The sequence below is a fragment of the Corvus kubaryi genome, unplaced genomic scaffold (genome assembly GCF_017639235.1).
Source record: "Corvus kubaryi isolate FWS band 111438036 unplaced genomic scaffold, C.kubaryi_AGA036_p1.0 37385, whole genome shotgun sequence".
Lineage (NCBI taxonomy): Eukaryota > Metazoa > Chordata > Aves > Passeriformes > Corvidae > Corvus > Corvus kubaryi.
In genome coordinates, this window is record NW_024581127.1 from 16,528,207 (window position 1) to 16,540,902 (window position 12,696).

Below are 12,696 nucleotides of genomic sequence, written 5' to 3' on the forward strand. Positions count from 1 at the left end.
GAATATATATTATTACTTCTATAATAAGAAGTAATATGTTGAATTAGTTCCTAGACTTTACTACACTGAACATTTATGTTCCTTTTAGATATATATTTATGACAATCATGGAGTACTGTGATACAGAATGCTCACAATGTATTAAATAAGTTATGCACAGTGAATTAATTATATCTTATCAAAGAAAGTTTCTTTTTTGAACTGATATTAGAATATGGCTTTTTAAATTGTGGTTATTTTCATGTAGTGTTAATGGTAAGTTTTTTCCAAGTCAGCCTGAGCTTCAACATAATTAAAGGGGTATGTATAAAATAACCAAGTAGCCATAACTCTACTTGCCAGCTAAGACTAAGACTTTGAAGTAAGGCTGATCAATATGAAAGTTACTGTTTTTAAGACCAAAATTATGTCAATACAAACAATAAATAAAAACTAAGTAATTGAAAATTTAATATATAAAAAGGTTACTGTATGATTTAACTATATATAACCTATATATATATAGTTGAAAGGAGATTTAGTAGAAGACTAGTCTCACTTTCTTGAGATGTCTGGGTTTGAGTTTTAAAAAACATGAGTGCTTTTAATGAACTCTGTGGGTTTGAATGTGCACACTCAAAACCCTTTATGACTAAAAATGCAGATTCATTTGTTCCTCTCCTGGTTTTAATTGCAATGAGCTGTACCCCTTGTTATCCAGCCTCATCTTAATAGCAATGCAGAACAGGACATACACAAGGGATAACGTAGAAGTTAGTAAAAAAAAAATGTCATGAATTTCTGTGTATGTCTGTGTAGTGCCACTGCTTTAGACAAATGACATCTGAAGATCCTAAAGTGTTTGTAGTTGGTTTCCACAAGACCTGCTTCTAGAGGCACTCAGCAGCAGCTGTCTGCTGTATTCAACCTGGAACACCTGGAGATCTTCATGTCTTCAGTGACTGACATTTAAAGTGCAGTGAAGCATTGTTAAGTCCATCCTCACCTGCAATTTTCTTCATTAATTGGCACAGTTCTTGGTTTTTCTTCTGTCACTTTGTCTGATGCCTTTTGTAACATTAATGGAGACTTCTTGTGTGGACATTTTCTGTGTGTCCCATTTACTCTGTGAGGGTTTTAAACAGTACAGTAAGTTCCACAATGACAACAGAGTCACTGATGATTGCCCCCTAATTTACAAAAACAGTTCTACTTAATAAACAGAATGTCTCCAGCATCCTTCACACATCCTTCTACTGTGATGCAGAGCAACTTCCTCATTCAGCGTGGACACAAGCTTTTATACCTGCTACAAAGCCAGTGGATGTCAGTAGGCTTTGGATCAACCTTCTTGACTATAATTTTCATCTCTACATGTGTGTACTCTAAAAGCAGGGCAAATAAATCTGGTTTCAGTCCAGAAGTGAAAATTAGAGGTTCCTTTTTATGTCACTGTGAGTAGTGCATCACTAGCCTGAGACAGAATTTTCTGTACTTGATTTTATGTTTCTGATAGGAAAATATGGTTTTAAAGTAACACTTACTTCCACCTGCATACAAGACCCAAGCACAAAATATACCTTTCAGAGCTTCATCAGGTTATTTTCAATATTCAAATAAAGTCAGTCTGTCTGAGGCATGCAAGTGCATCCCTAATTTAAATTTATACTTTTCTATCTCCCAGACTGTTTGCTGCCATAAGCAACGCACTATAACACACTGGATAGGTCTAACAAAGTGCACCCAGCTCCGGGCTGATAGAGACACACAGCTGATTAGGTGGGTTTGATTATTGCACTGCCAGTGTTCCATGAGACTATTTTTCAGTGTAATGAATGCCAGGTAAATTAGGCATTATTTACATGGTAAGAGTGCCAGGTAAAATAATGTCTGATAAAGTTCTTTTGACATAAGTGGAAGGTACATATATATTGCAGAGCAGCACCTGGAGTTAATTTGCCACTGTGTATTATTTCACATTTCTGCAGCCTGAATACACCTGCTCCTTTGCTGTCTGCTCCCCCAGTGCTACTGTTCATGCAAGGACTTGCCAAAGACTATCATGAGAATCAAACCAGGTTACTGTCAGTCAAGGACATAATATGGATACCACCTTTCTTGGGGGAGGTGTCTGACCATCCTTGTTACCTTCACTAGTATAGCACTCCTTTCTTCATCATCACCACCATCATCATCTTTTACTTCTAAGTTGTTTTGACATTACTGTTATGAGAGGGTACTAATCTCCCAGACAGAGTCTGTGTCAAACCTTTTCCCTTTTGACAGCACAAGTTGGACCCTGTCACATAACCAGGTGTCAAGGGATAAGGCAGATGGCTGCTTTAGAGCCTGATGCAGGAGAAAGTGAGAAACAGAGAGGTGATGTGATTTACTCCCTGCTAGCCCACAGGCCAATAGCACAACCCAAGTCTCCCAAGAGCACCATGTGCTGCATTGCGTTGTATTCTACAACATGTCGAGATAAAAGAAAAACTGTAGTCAATATGAATGTTCAGGTGAATAAAATGGGTACCTTTGGAGTTGCAGAGGATAATCACCTTTTCAACTTGAGGCATCTAAACTTAGGGTGTTCACATTATCTGCTCATCTTGTGGTTCCCTAAACAGTCAGTGGAGAAACAGAGATGCAGAATGGCAAACCAGAGCTGGAGCCTAAATTAGATACTACACTCTCTCTCTAGGAATATGTATTTCTTTTTTGACTATAAGAAGTTTAGACAACTTCCTTTCTTATGCACATGCATTAGATGTGGAGAATAATGTAAATGCTTTACTTATTATCAGAAATTTTCTTTGCACTGAGCTGCAACAGCACAGATGTTACTGGATGTATTTCAGCTAGAAAATGCAGGAGGATATCTTCAAAGTCATGGGGCCTCGGGGCAGGAATCCACACTTCACTGAGTAGTACCATTACAGTCAACACTCACATTATTAATATGTTGTGGGAATTTGCCCACTCTTCCTACTAAGTGCAATACAGAGGTAATTTTCCATTCAATTACAAAATTAGACAATTTTCTCGAACAGTGGGACAGGTACACACTAATTCTCAATTGTGGCCAAGTCTTTTTCAAATTGGATTAATAATTATGTTGTTCTGTTTGACCATATCCAACCTCACCAATTAATTTTTCTCTGTGGGCTAGTGGCTATGACAAGCATTTGGGTTTTTCATTTACAGAAAGCCCATGGCTCTAGATGTCATGTTGCCATGGAATGTGTCCCTGTCCACCTGGAGGTGCAGTATCTCCTGAAAAGATAGAGCAGTATCTTTTATGTCACCTGAGAATATCTTTGTACTAGAGCAATAGAGAAGATAATAATACAATGAAGGTATAAAATAAATAGGCATGTACTGATGTGTTGTGTGTTAGCAAATGCAAGGTGAAGGTCAATCCAAGCTCCCTTTTTCATTTGCTCGGACCCGTTGGTTTAAGGATGTGACTCCCAAGATGGGACAACTTCTTATGGGTTGGGTGTAGCAGTTCCACCACAAGCTGTGCTGAGGCACTTTCTGTGGAAAATTCTCAAAAGACAAAGCTCAGTGAGGCGTGCCCACGTTGGCAGTAATTCAGCAGAAACAAACTATGTGCATACCTGAGGAGCAGGGGCACCAGGGAAGCTTGTTTCATGCATGAGAGAGGCAAGAAACAAAGGATGGAATTGCACAGAGGTGTTGCAGTCATTCTCTGTTTAAAACAATGCAGCTAACAGGAATTAAGCCAAAGGAATGACCCAAATGGTGACCAAAAGCTGACATTTGCTTTAGCTTGAAAATACATATTCCTTTTCATATGCCAATGAAGTAAAACCTGTACATGCTTTTCATGTATATAAAGTCCTTCAAACTCCATTTAAGTGTGAAATTACATCAGCTGGAACTTTTCCCCCTCATCCTCAAAGAAAACAATATAAATATTACTTAACCAGGGAGGGAGGTCAGAGGAGACTCTACCTTTGTGTCCTGGGATGGTCAACAGGCTGTACCCTCTCCTCCCCCATGGGGACGCCTGTCAGGTAAGCTTTATTCCACAATAATTCTGTTGCTTATGCTTTCTGATACCAGTGCATTTATCAACAGCAGTTTGTGGACCTTACTCTGCTCAACAGGCAAGAAGTTGCCCTATTTGTGAATGTGGAGCCTCACTGAATTTGCCCAGACTTACAGTGCAATTCATGCCGGTTTTGCATCAGGGATTGCGGTTGTGACCAGACTTACTGCGCTGCCACACTGCGCCTCTGGCACCTTACCAGACCTAGAGTGCCAGGTTGGTGGCTCTAAAATATTGTCTGTGAAGGTCTCCCAGGATCTTGGACAGGCAGATAATACTGAATAAGAAAGGGAAGGCCTCCAGTCCTGCTACATCTGCAGACAACACGGAAAGCAAGGGGGTTCTCCCTTCCCTAATTTTTTATGTGATAGAAAATTGGTGTGGTCGGCAGGATTGCCATGGATAAACAGTTACAGAAGTATGAATGTGCTCCTTCCCAGGCAGGCAAGGAATGGGCCCAAAAATTCTGGACAGGCAAAGCAATTATTTGTGCAGTATTGGAGGCTCACTTATCTTGCACACAAAAGGAAATCAAAAACTCCCTTCTCGCCTCAAATATATCCTATATAGAACAGGCTGCTTTGAAATCAGAAAATGGATTATTAAAGTCATCACTGGCTTTTGAGAGGGAAATAAAAGAAAGATCTGGAACCCAAGAACAAGCTTATGACTGAGAAAGATAATTTTGAGATTCTACTCGCTTCAGCAGAGCATAGAGAAAGACAATAATTGGAGAAATTAGTTAGGAAAAAGCCACAGCAGAGTGAAACAAGATCTGAGAGAGGAAATAGAGGGCAGGAAAACAACTGAATTGTTACTATCTTTAGAAACCGAGCAGCTGCAGAAACAGTTACAGAAAGAAAAGGAGATAAAGCAAAAATTGGAAGAAAAGATAGAAATTATGCTTAAGAGGGCTGCCAATCCAGCCAGCATTGTACAGATAAGAAAACCAATTGTATCCCCTGAATAATGGTGAAAAAGCTGAGGGACAGTGGCCACTTACCATTGTCTGCAGAAGACTGAATGCCAATATTGCCCCTTTAACTATTGCTGTGCCAGATTTTGTGGAACTGGAAATGCAAGTTCAGGGAGCATCCTATTCACAGACGGCAACTCTAGATGTAAAAGATACGCTGTTTGTGATTCCACTCTAGGAACACGTCAAGGCTAAATTCATGCTCACCTGGAAGGGAGTGCAGTGTACCTTTGACAGATTCCCACAGGAATATAAACATTCACCCATGACTGCACATTCTGTGATTGCCAAACTTTTACAGTCTCACTCTCCCCAGATGTGAAATTAGATGATGACTCCCCTGAAAAAGTAGGGGAAGCAGCAACAACAGCATGGCAAGCACTTCTCAAAGTAGAAATTGAGATTCCCCCTGAGAAATGCCAAGGACCATGTAAAGGACTTTATCTGCTGCATCTACAGACAACCCAGAAAACAAGGAAATCTCCCTTCCTCAAATTTTTACCTAATGCCTCCTCAAATGAGAAACCAAGGAAGCAGTAAACCAGCCATACGTTTTGACTTTCTTTAATCTGCAGCAGCTCCGCAGCTGCTATGCAAACAGGGCAGCAAGTGGAAACCCGTAAGAGACAGGTAGGTGGGTAGGCAGCTGTGACAGGAGAAGGCTGGTCTTTGGTATAGCCCCAAAGCCTTGTTCTTACAATGTATACAATGTACACAAACGCATAAGTGAGGGGGAAAAGGGGGAGGATCTGATCCAAAGCCTGCTGAAGTTATTGAAAAGACATCCACTGACTTTTTCAAGCTTCACGTCCAGCTTTGAATGAACCAGAGTTCATGCAGTGCACATATTTTAAGCAGAACAGCAATTAAGGGAAAACATGTTCCCTTTCAGATAATTAATCTAAATAGTTTGTACAATACATGCCACAGATGGACTGAGTTGGAAAGAAATGAGCATGGGGGCTTTCTTTACTGTAGCAAGTGTGTGTGTGTTACTCTGATTGACAAATAGAGCGTCTATTCTGTGGCCATTCAGGCATGAAGCGTTCTCAGAGGTGCTCAGCTCAATCATGCCATGGCTGTAGTGCAGCCTGGCACCATTTTCTCCTATCTCAAGACATTAAATGCAGTTTAATACTGCAAAATTCTGCAAAAAGAAAGGCTGTCACAAAAGTAACTTAGACCTGGTTGAAGCTAGTGCTGGCCATTAGGGAACATAATTATACTCATACCTCTGTGGTTCTGAAGCCATTCTGTCTCTGTGTTGTAGCTCCCATGCTGTGGACCATGGGGTTTGCACACTGAGAGCCACAGTTGTTCCTCTTCTCGGCGTTCAGCATTCCAGCCGTGGCTGATGTTGTAGATACACCCGTGTGACCCAGTTTCCCATCCTCCAGAGGACCTAGTCGGGACACATGGAATTGGGCAATTAATACTGAGGAGCAATTTGCAGCTGCCTCTGGCCCTCTCTTTTGCCATGTTTTGTGATCGTGTCAGTGATGCAAGGTGTGGTACAGTTGCACAGTGCAAACAGTCTACCTCCCTGTGTCATCTTGATCCTCACACTTGACATCATTGGGGCTTTTTCCTATGGTCCACTGCTTTGTGAAACATTGGCTCAGAAAACTTGGAAAAACAGTCAATGAGTGCAGCATATCACTAGATTTTTGTCACCTGCAGGTCTCCATTGGCTTCTCTACACACACAGCTCCTTGCATGACCGAGAGCTGAACTTAAAACCCAGACAAGACTCCCTTAAATCTGTTCCAGTTCTGGGAAATGAAGGGGTTAGATGTGATCATGACAGATGAGATGAATATGGATGGAAAGGTTGCTCTATTCATGGCCTTGCCTTGAATATTTTTTCATTTGAAGTTGAGAAATTTAGGAAAAATTTATTTCATGCTGTTTTGTCTATCAGCAATCAAATAAATGAGTAATTTGCTTTCTGCTCTAGCTGTGTGGATACACATGCATTGTACAACATGATGTTTGACAGCATAAATTAATTTTATCATCTTACTGCATTAACAAAGGTCAGTTTTCATTTATGGTAAGTGCAGAGCACTCAACATCTGGTTGCAACACTGGGTCTGAAATCCAAATGCAAGGAGTACGTGGGAAGCATGACTGTTTCTCTCAGTTTTTGTCAAAGCTGATTTATGAAGAGCTTTATGTTAAAAAAGATGCAAAGAAGGCAAATTTACTAACCAGTGATGCAGGTATCAAACCTAGAAAAATTAAGGAGACATAGACACTAAGTGAGAAAAAAGTATGTGGAAAACCAATGACAAACCATTGCTATTTGAAGTGACATTGTATAATCAAAACCTTCTGCCAATAATCAGGTAGGAATTCAAGTCCTGTGTTAAGGGAATTAAAAAGGAAGCAAAGTCCTGAATTCTTTTTCAGAAATCTGTAAGAAAAGATGATTTGTCAGTAGAAGGCAACATTTGTCAGTATTAGCTAGCAAAGGCAATGACTGAATTCAATAAAGTTTCAACCAAATATTCAAAGCCTTGGTCTTGAAAATATATAAAGATTTGTGAAATAAAAGGTCTTTAAGATCTCTTCCGACTCAAGCCATTCTATGATTCTGTGAGTTAAGAAGTCTAAATACAAACTAGTCACTGCATTTCCCTGAGCAGTCAGAAGATGGAGGCAGAGTTTTCCAACGGCGCTTTAACTTGTTGTGGTGGTTAACTAATAATCCTGTCACGTAGTTTTTGATACGAAAAAAATGAGCTGAAGCTTGAAAATACTATATCATCATTTATTTTTTTAAAAATACTTCTGTCTTTGGAAACTGCCTTTTCTGCTAGATAGAAAAACTAATGTTGTTCTCCTAAGTTTAGATGCAACTTCAGTAAGACAACAGTAAACTTCACCTCTCCTGCATTTTCCAAAATTCCGCACCTACTTATGTTTTAGGTCTTACCGCTTCCTATCACTCCACAGTGCCAGAGGAGAGGCAAAAAAAAGACTTGGTGCAGAGCAGTCAGTGGCACAGACTGATATCGTAGACAAAGCCGGTTGTCAGGAGGGGAGATGGAGAGGCAACGAGCCACGTGTGAGTCTGAGTTCTCAGCCAGGACTTCGCTGCTTCACCTTACGGTGGAGCTCTGAGAACAAGCTTGAGCACAGCTTTCAACAGGCAAACTGCACTAGGAATTGCACACTAATTCCATTAACTGACTCTTTGACATTTCAAACATACAAGTTAGGAGTTTTTCCTTCTGTGGAGCATCCTATGAAATTACTTTCCACCATGTGTCTCTTTGGCCATCTGGCCTCTGACTAAATTGTCTGGTGAAGCAGCTGTCAGCTAAAAAGCCATTTTGTTATTAAGTACAATTGTTTGTTTATCAGATTGTGTTGCATCTTTTGGTCTTGTATAGAATAATTTTTCTTTCATGAATCCATTTCTGGAGGGTGATGGAAAATCTGAGTCCTGAAAATAGTATATCTGGTTCATTTTTTGTCTCTGTTAGTTTGCAGCCTGAGCATACTTGCTGCATCCTGCATTGCAGGGGTGTGACTTTTTTCACAATACTTGTCAGAAGTAAACCAGGTATCAGTATTTGAGCCTTCCACTATTGCTACTATATTTTTATATGGATGACCTGGTGGTCACCAATACTAGGCAAAAAGATTTTTTATTTTATCCTGTAGTATATTTGCTATTCTGAAGTCAAGCAACTATTTTAGAATTCAATTTCATTGGCAAATAGATGATTTAGAGAGTGGGCAACAGTTTAAAGACTTTGGTGACTTGCTCTTTATGTATGAGCACCAAGCAGAAGTTACAGTGAGAATGCATAAGCAGCAGAGTTAAGAGCATGAGATTTGTTTTGGCAAGTCATAAAGCAATACCTATTTTATAGACTAGATACACAACACAAAATGATGATTGCAAAACAGAGATGATGTTAAAAAAGGATTAGGAACACATGGTTGCTTTTAAAATAGCAAATATTTTTGCATTGGTATTTAGGATTTGCCACAGTACACAAAAAGGAAGTGTTAACTCTTGTATGTACTATCTGGAATTTACAAGCCAGCAGGATAGCAATACTAAGGGTCTTGCCTCAGTGTTGTTTAAAACAAGCAGACTGTTGAGATATTTATGCCATCCTCACAGCAAGGGGTTTGGTAAATAATCTCCTTGGTCTTCCGCTCTAGAACTTCAATTTACATCAGTGTTGTTAAATCACTGTAGACATTTAAATGAATGGGTTCAGTAAGGTTGTTTTCATTCTCATCTTCTCTTTCATGGCACCCCTGCTAAAAAGCTGGGGGCCTCTTTAGGCCAGGAAAAACAGCAGATCCCATCTCAGTGCTCTGTCAAATACATATATTTTACTTTCAAATGAAATGGCAAGGCTACAACATTCTCATGGCTCTGTTCCCAAAACCTGGGTTTCTGTGTGATTACTAAGTGCCCACGAATGTGATGGTGAACCTTCCCTCAGGAATGGCTGGTCAGTGTTTGGGGGACTACCAGGCCTCTCCGTCTGTGGGGAGGAATGGATGACAAGTGGCTGGTATTTCATTGTAGGTAATCAGGTTTATTTGTAACAAACGCACACGAGTTCTCTCTCAGTGACCACAGGGAGAATACCCATGCAGCAGCCCCATTGCTCACAAATCCACGTCTACCTTTCCAGCACAAAGTGTGCCTAAAAGAACTTGTCCTCCCGTGGCATTGTTTACCACCACCTTCCTCTTCACTTGCTGGGCTGCACAGGCATGCTAAGTCTTGCCTTTCTTACCAGGCCAATAAAAATCCTTTAGGCTGCAGTCTGACAAATGCTTTTTTTTGGTAGCATCAGGGGGAAAAAGGATTATTTTAAACTGAAATCAATCCTAGACTTTATTCTTCCCCCAATGACGCAAGCAGTCAGACTGGTACAACTTGGGAGGTAGCACAGGAATTAGAACAAACAGCTGAAAGCAGCTTAGGTTGGTCTGTTCTCCAAGAAAACAGAACAAACAAAACCATTTTTGAATTTTGAATGAGTTTTCATAAATTGTCAGAGAGCATCATCCCAATTTTGTAGTTTAGGAGATAGATATTTAAAATTGCAGTCTGAAAAATTGCTCACATATTTGCAAGCTTATGTCCATTCAAAATGCTAAATCATGTAGCTCTAAAAAAACCCCCACATTTACATGGGGAGGGAGCTGTCTAAGAAAGCTTTGAAAAGAATCATTTTAGTAAAGAGGGTGTTCATCACAGAGAAGTCAATGAAAATGTAAAATATGGAACGAAAATTTAAGACATTAGACCTGTATTTCTTATTTTTTCTGTTTTCTTTTATTATCATGACAACACTAATGATAACAAAACCAAGGATAAACATTGCATACATGCTGCTCTAGTTCTTCATACAGCCTGGTTACACCTAAGAATTCAAATTTTTCTTAATGGCAGTATCTCATAAAGAGGAGAGGAAATTTTTACTCTTAACTCTTTCTAACCAGATTTTTGTATGAGGATTTTTGTATCACCTTTGTATAAAGATGGTGTGAAAAGGGGAGAAATCACATGATTAATTCAGTTTGTGAAAGTAAAACTGGTCTAAAAAGCAAAGTAGTGTCATGGATTGACAGCCAGCACAGAGAGACAGAAAAGAGATCTAGGGGGGATAGTTTTGTAGTCCTTAAATATCAGGACCACAGGCAACTTCTCAAACCACAAGTAACACATAGACAAGTCTGCCTGGATCTCCTGCACAGACTTCATCAAATGAGTAAATCTTAGTAAGGTTCAAGATGACCTGAAAATTTCTGTGACTAAGAAAATCAGCAATGCTGCAGTAGCTAATGCTGTCAAAAAGTTTGAGCAGGGTATGAAGCCTTGTAGTAAGGAGACAAAGTTAATCTTCGCCAAAAGAATCAACTATTTGTGGAGAAAATTATTCCATGTGTGTTTGCCACAGTATTCTCCCACTTCATTTTAAAGCAACAGGTAGTGACCGAAACAGGACATGAATTCTGACCCAAATATGCTCTAGATCTGACCCAGTACGCATGAGACCCTGTGCTGTCACGTGTTCTGTTATGGAGTAACAAGCGTGCATTTGTTTAAAGCGGGTAGCTGCTGATTAGTGTGCTGAATTTATACCTTTGAAACTGACTATGAACAAACCAGTAGGGTTCAATTTTCTGGTTCAGCAACACCCTTTTTTATTTATCATGACTGTTATCTCATGCATAATGCATAAGATGCTGGTTTAGAAGATGCCTGCCTAAAAAGAGGCTGCACTGTAAAGATGGACTCTGAGAAAACTCACAGTGAAGACAAATGAAAAGTGTTATCACCACATACAGGTACTTCCAGAGGAAATACGTGTTTGCAATCATCACTGACTTTCTTGCATTTAATGCTACAGAGTGATAATAAGTACAGAAAACACTGAAATATCTGTTTTCTCTACCTGTTTTCCAGATTTGAAACGATATCATTTTGGGAAAGCCATGCATCTGCAGGCCTGAGGGCTGGTACAAGCTTCTGCTGCAAAAACAAGACGTAGCATGGACTGATAAAAAATGAATGGAGTGGAGGCTGTGACAAAAGTCATTTCCTCCAAAGCAGAAGCCTCAGGGATCAGGCCAGATGTTCAGGAAATATGCAATAGCTCTTTTACCTAACAAGTAAGAATTTAGAAACTTTTAGGCATAGCAGAGGGTGGGTTTGTGAGCTAGGATGAAGGATCCAGATTTACAGATGGATGACCTGCTGCAGCAGGAAAATATTATCAGAAACAATGTTTTGTATAAGCAAATACAATAATGCAATAAATTTGCTGCCCAGACATTCAGAGAATCCAGAATGGTTTCTCTGAACTCTAACATGATATGAATTTTAGACAGCGAAGCAAAATACAACCAACATATTTGCATTTTCTGCACATTCGGGAGGTCTCTCCAAAGCTGTCTCCAGGCAGGCAGGGCTGAGCCATGCCCAGGCACACCGCAGGTGTGGGGAGGCAGCCAGGAGCTCTGTGCCTTCCTCCCTACTTACAGGGGGATGCTTGTTTGAAGTGAGCTCACCCTAAAGCCCAAACAACCTCTCAAGCAGCAAACCTTGATATCACTTGCATGGCCTAACTTTACAAGTACATGCACATGCTAAATCTTTGTATATTGGTATATTTCAATTTCAAACTGTGATAGAGAATCACAATATAGCTGTCTTGTAAACAAATTAAACAGTGTTGAAATCATGTCCGTGAAATAAAGGTGAATATAAAATTTATATTTATTCCAAATACAAAAAGCATGCTGCAACATTCTTTAACGAATGTATGGTCATTGCAAAGCTCCAGACAAATGATTCTACATGGCAAATGGACTCCAGAAGCTGAATAAAAGGGAATTGGCCTGACCATTGTCATAGGTTAGCAAGCTGAGTCTCGGAAGCGATGTTCTTCTTACAGCTTCCTCTGGGACCTGACAGAACCTATCAGCTGGCCAGTTTGAATATGGACAATTCTTTAAGCCACTTAAAGTTGTGACCGCCTCTGTGATCCACACTTAAGAATAGACAAACCCCCCCCCCCAGCTCTCTCTCATTTCCGGTGCTGGCACAGGTGGCTGCGGGCCCCGTGTGGGGGCCAGTGGGCCCGGCCAGGCCCTGCTCGGGCCAGGCTGGGCCGGGCCA

At 40.2% G+C, this 12,696-nt stretch overlaps 1 long non-coding RNA gene across 1 annotated transcript; it reads right to left on the reverse strand.

The window, feature by feature from the left end:
• Positions 1–1,116: 1,116 nt before the first annotated feature.
• LOC121668431 lies at positions 1,117–6,351 on the reverse strand. Its single transcript, XR_006017373.1, has 3 exons — positions 6,263–6,351; positions 5,058–5,169; positions 1,117–2,598 (listed from the first exon to the last, which is right to left on the reverse strand). It is a non-coding gene; the product is annotated as an uncharacterized LOC121668431 (long non-coding RNA).
• Between the last annotated feature and the right edge of the window lie 6,345 nt (positions 6,352–12,696).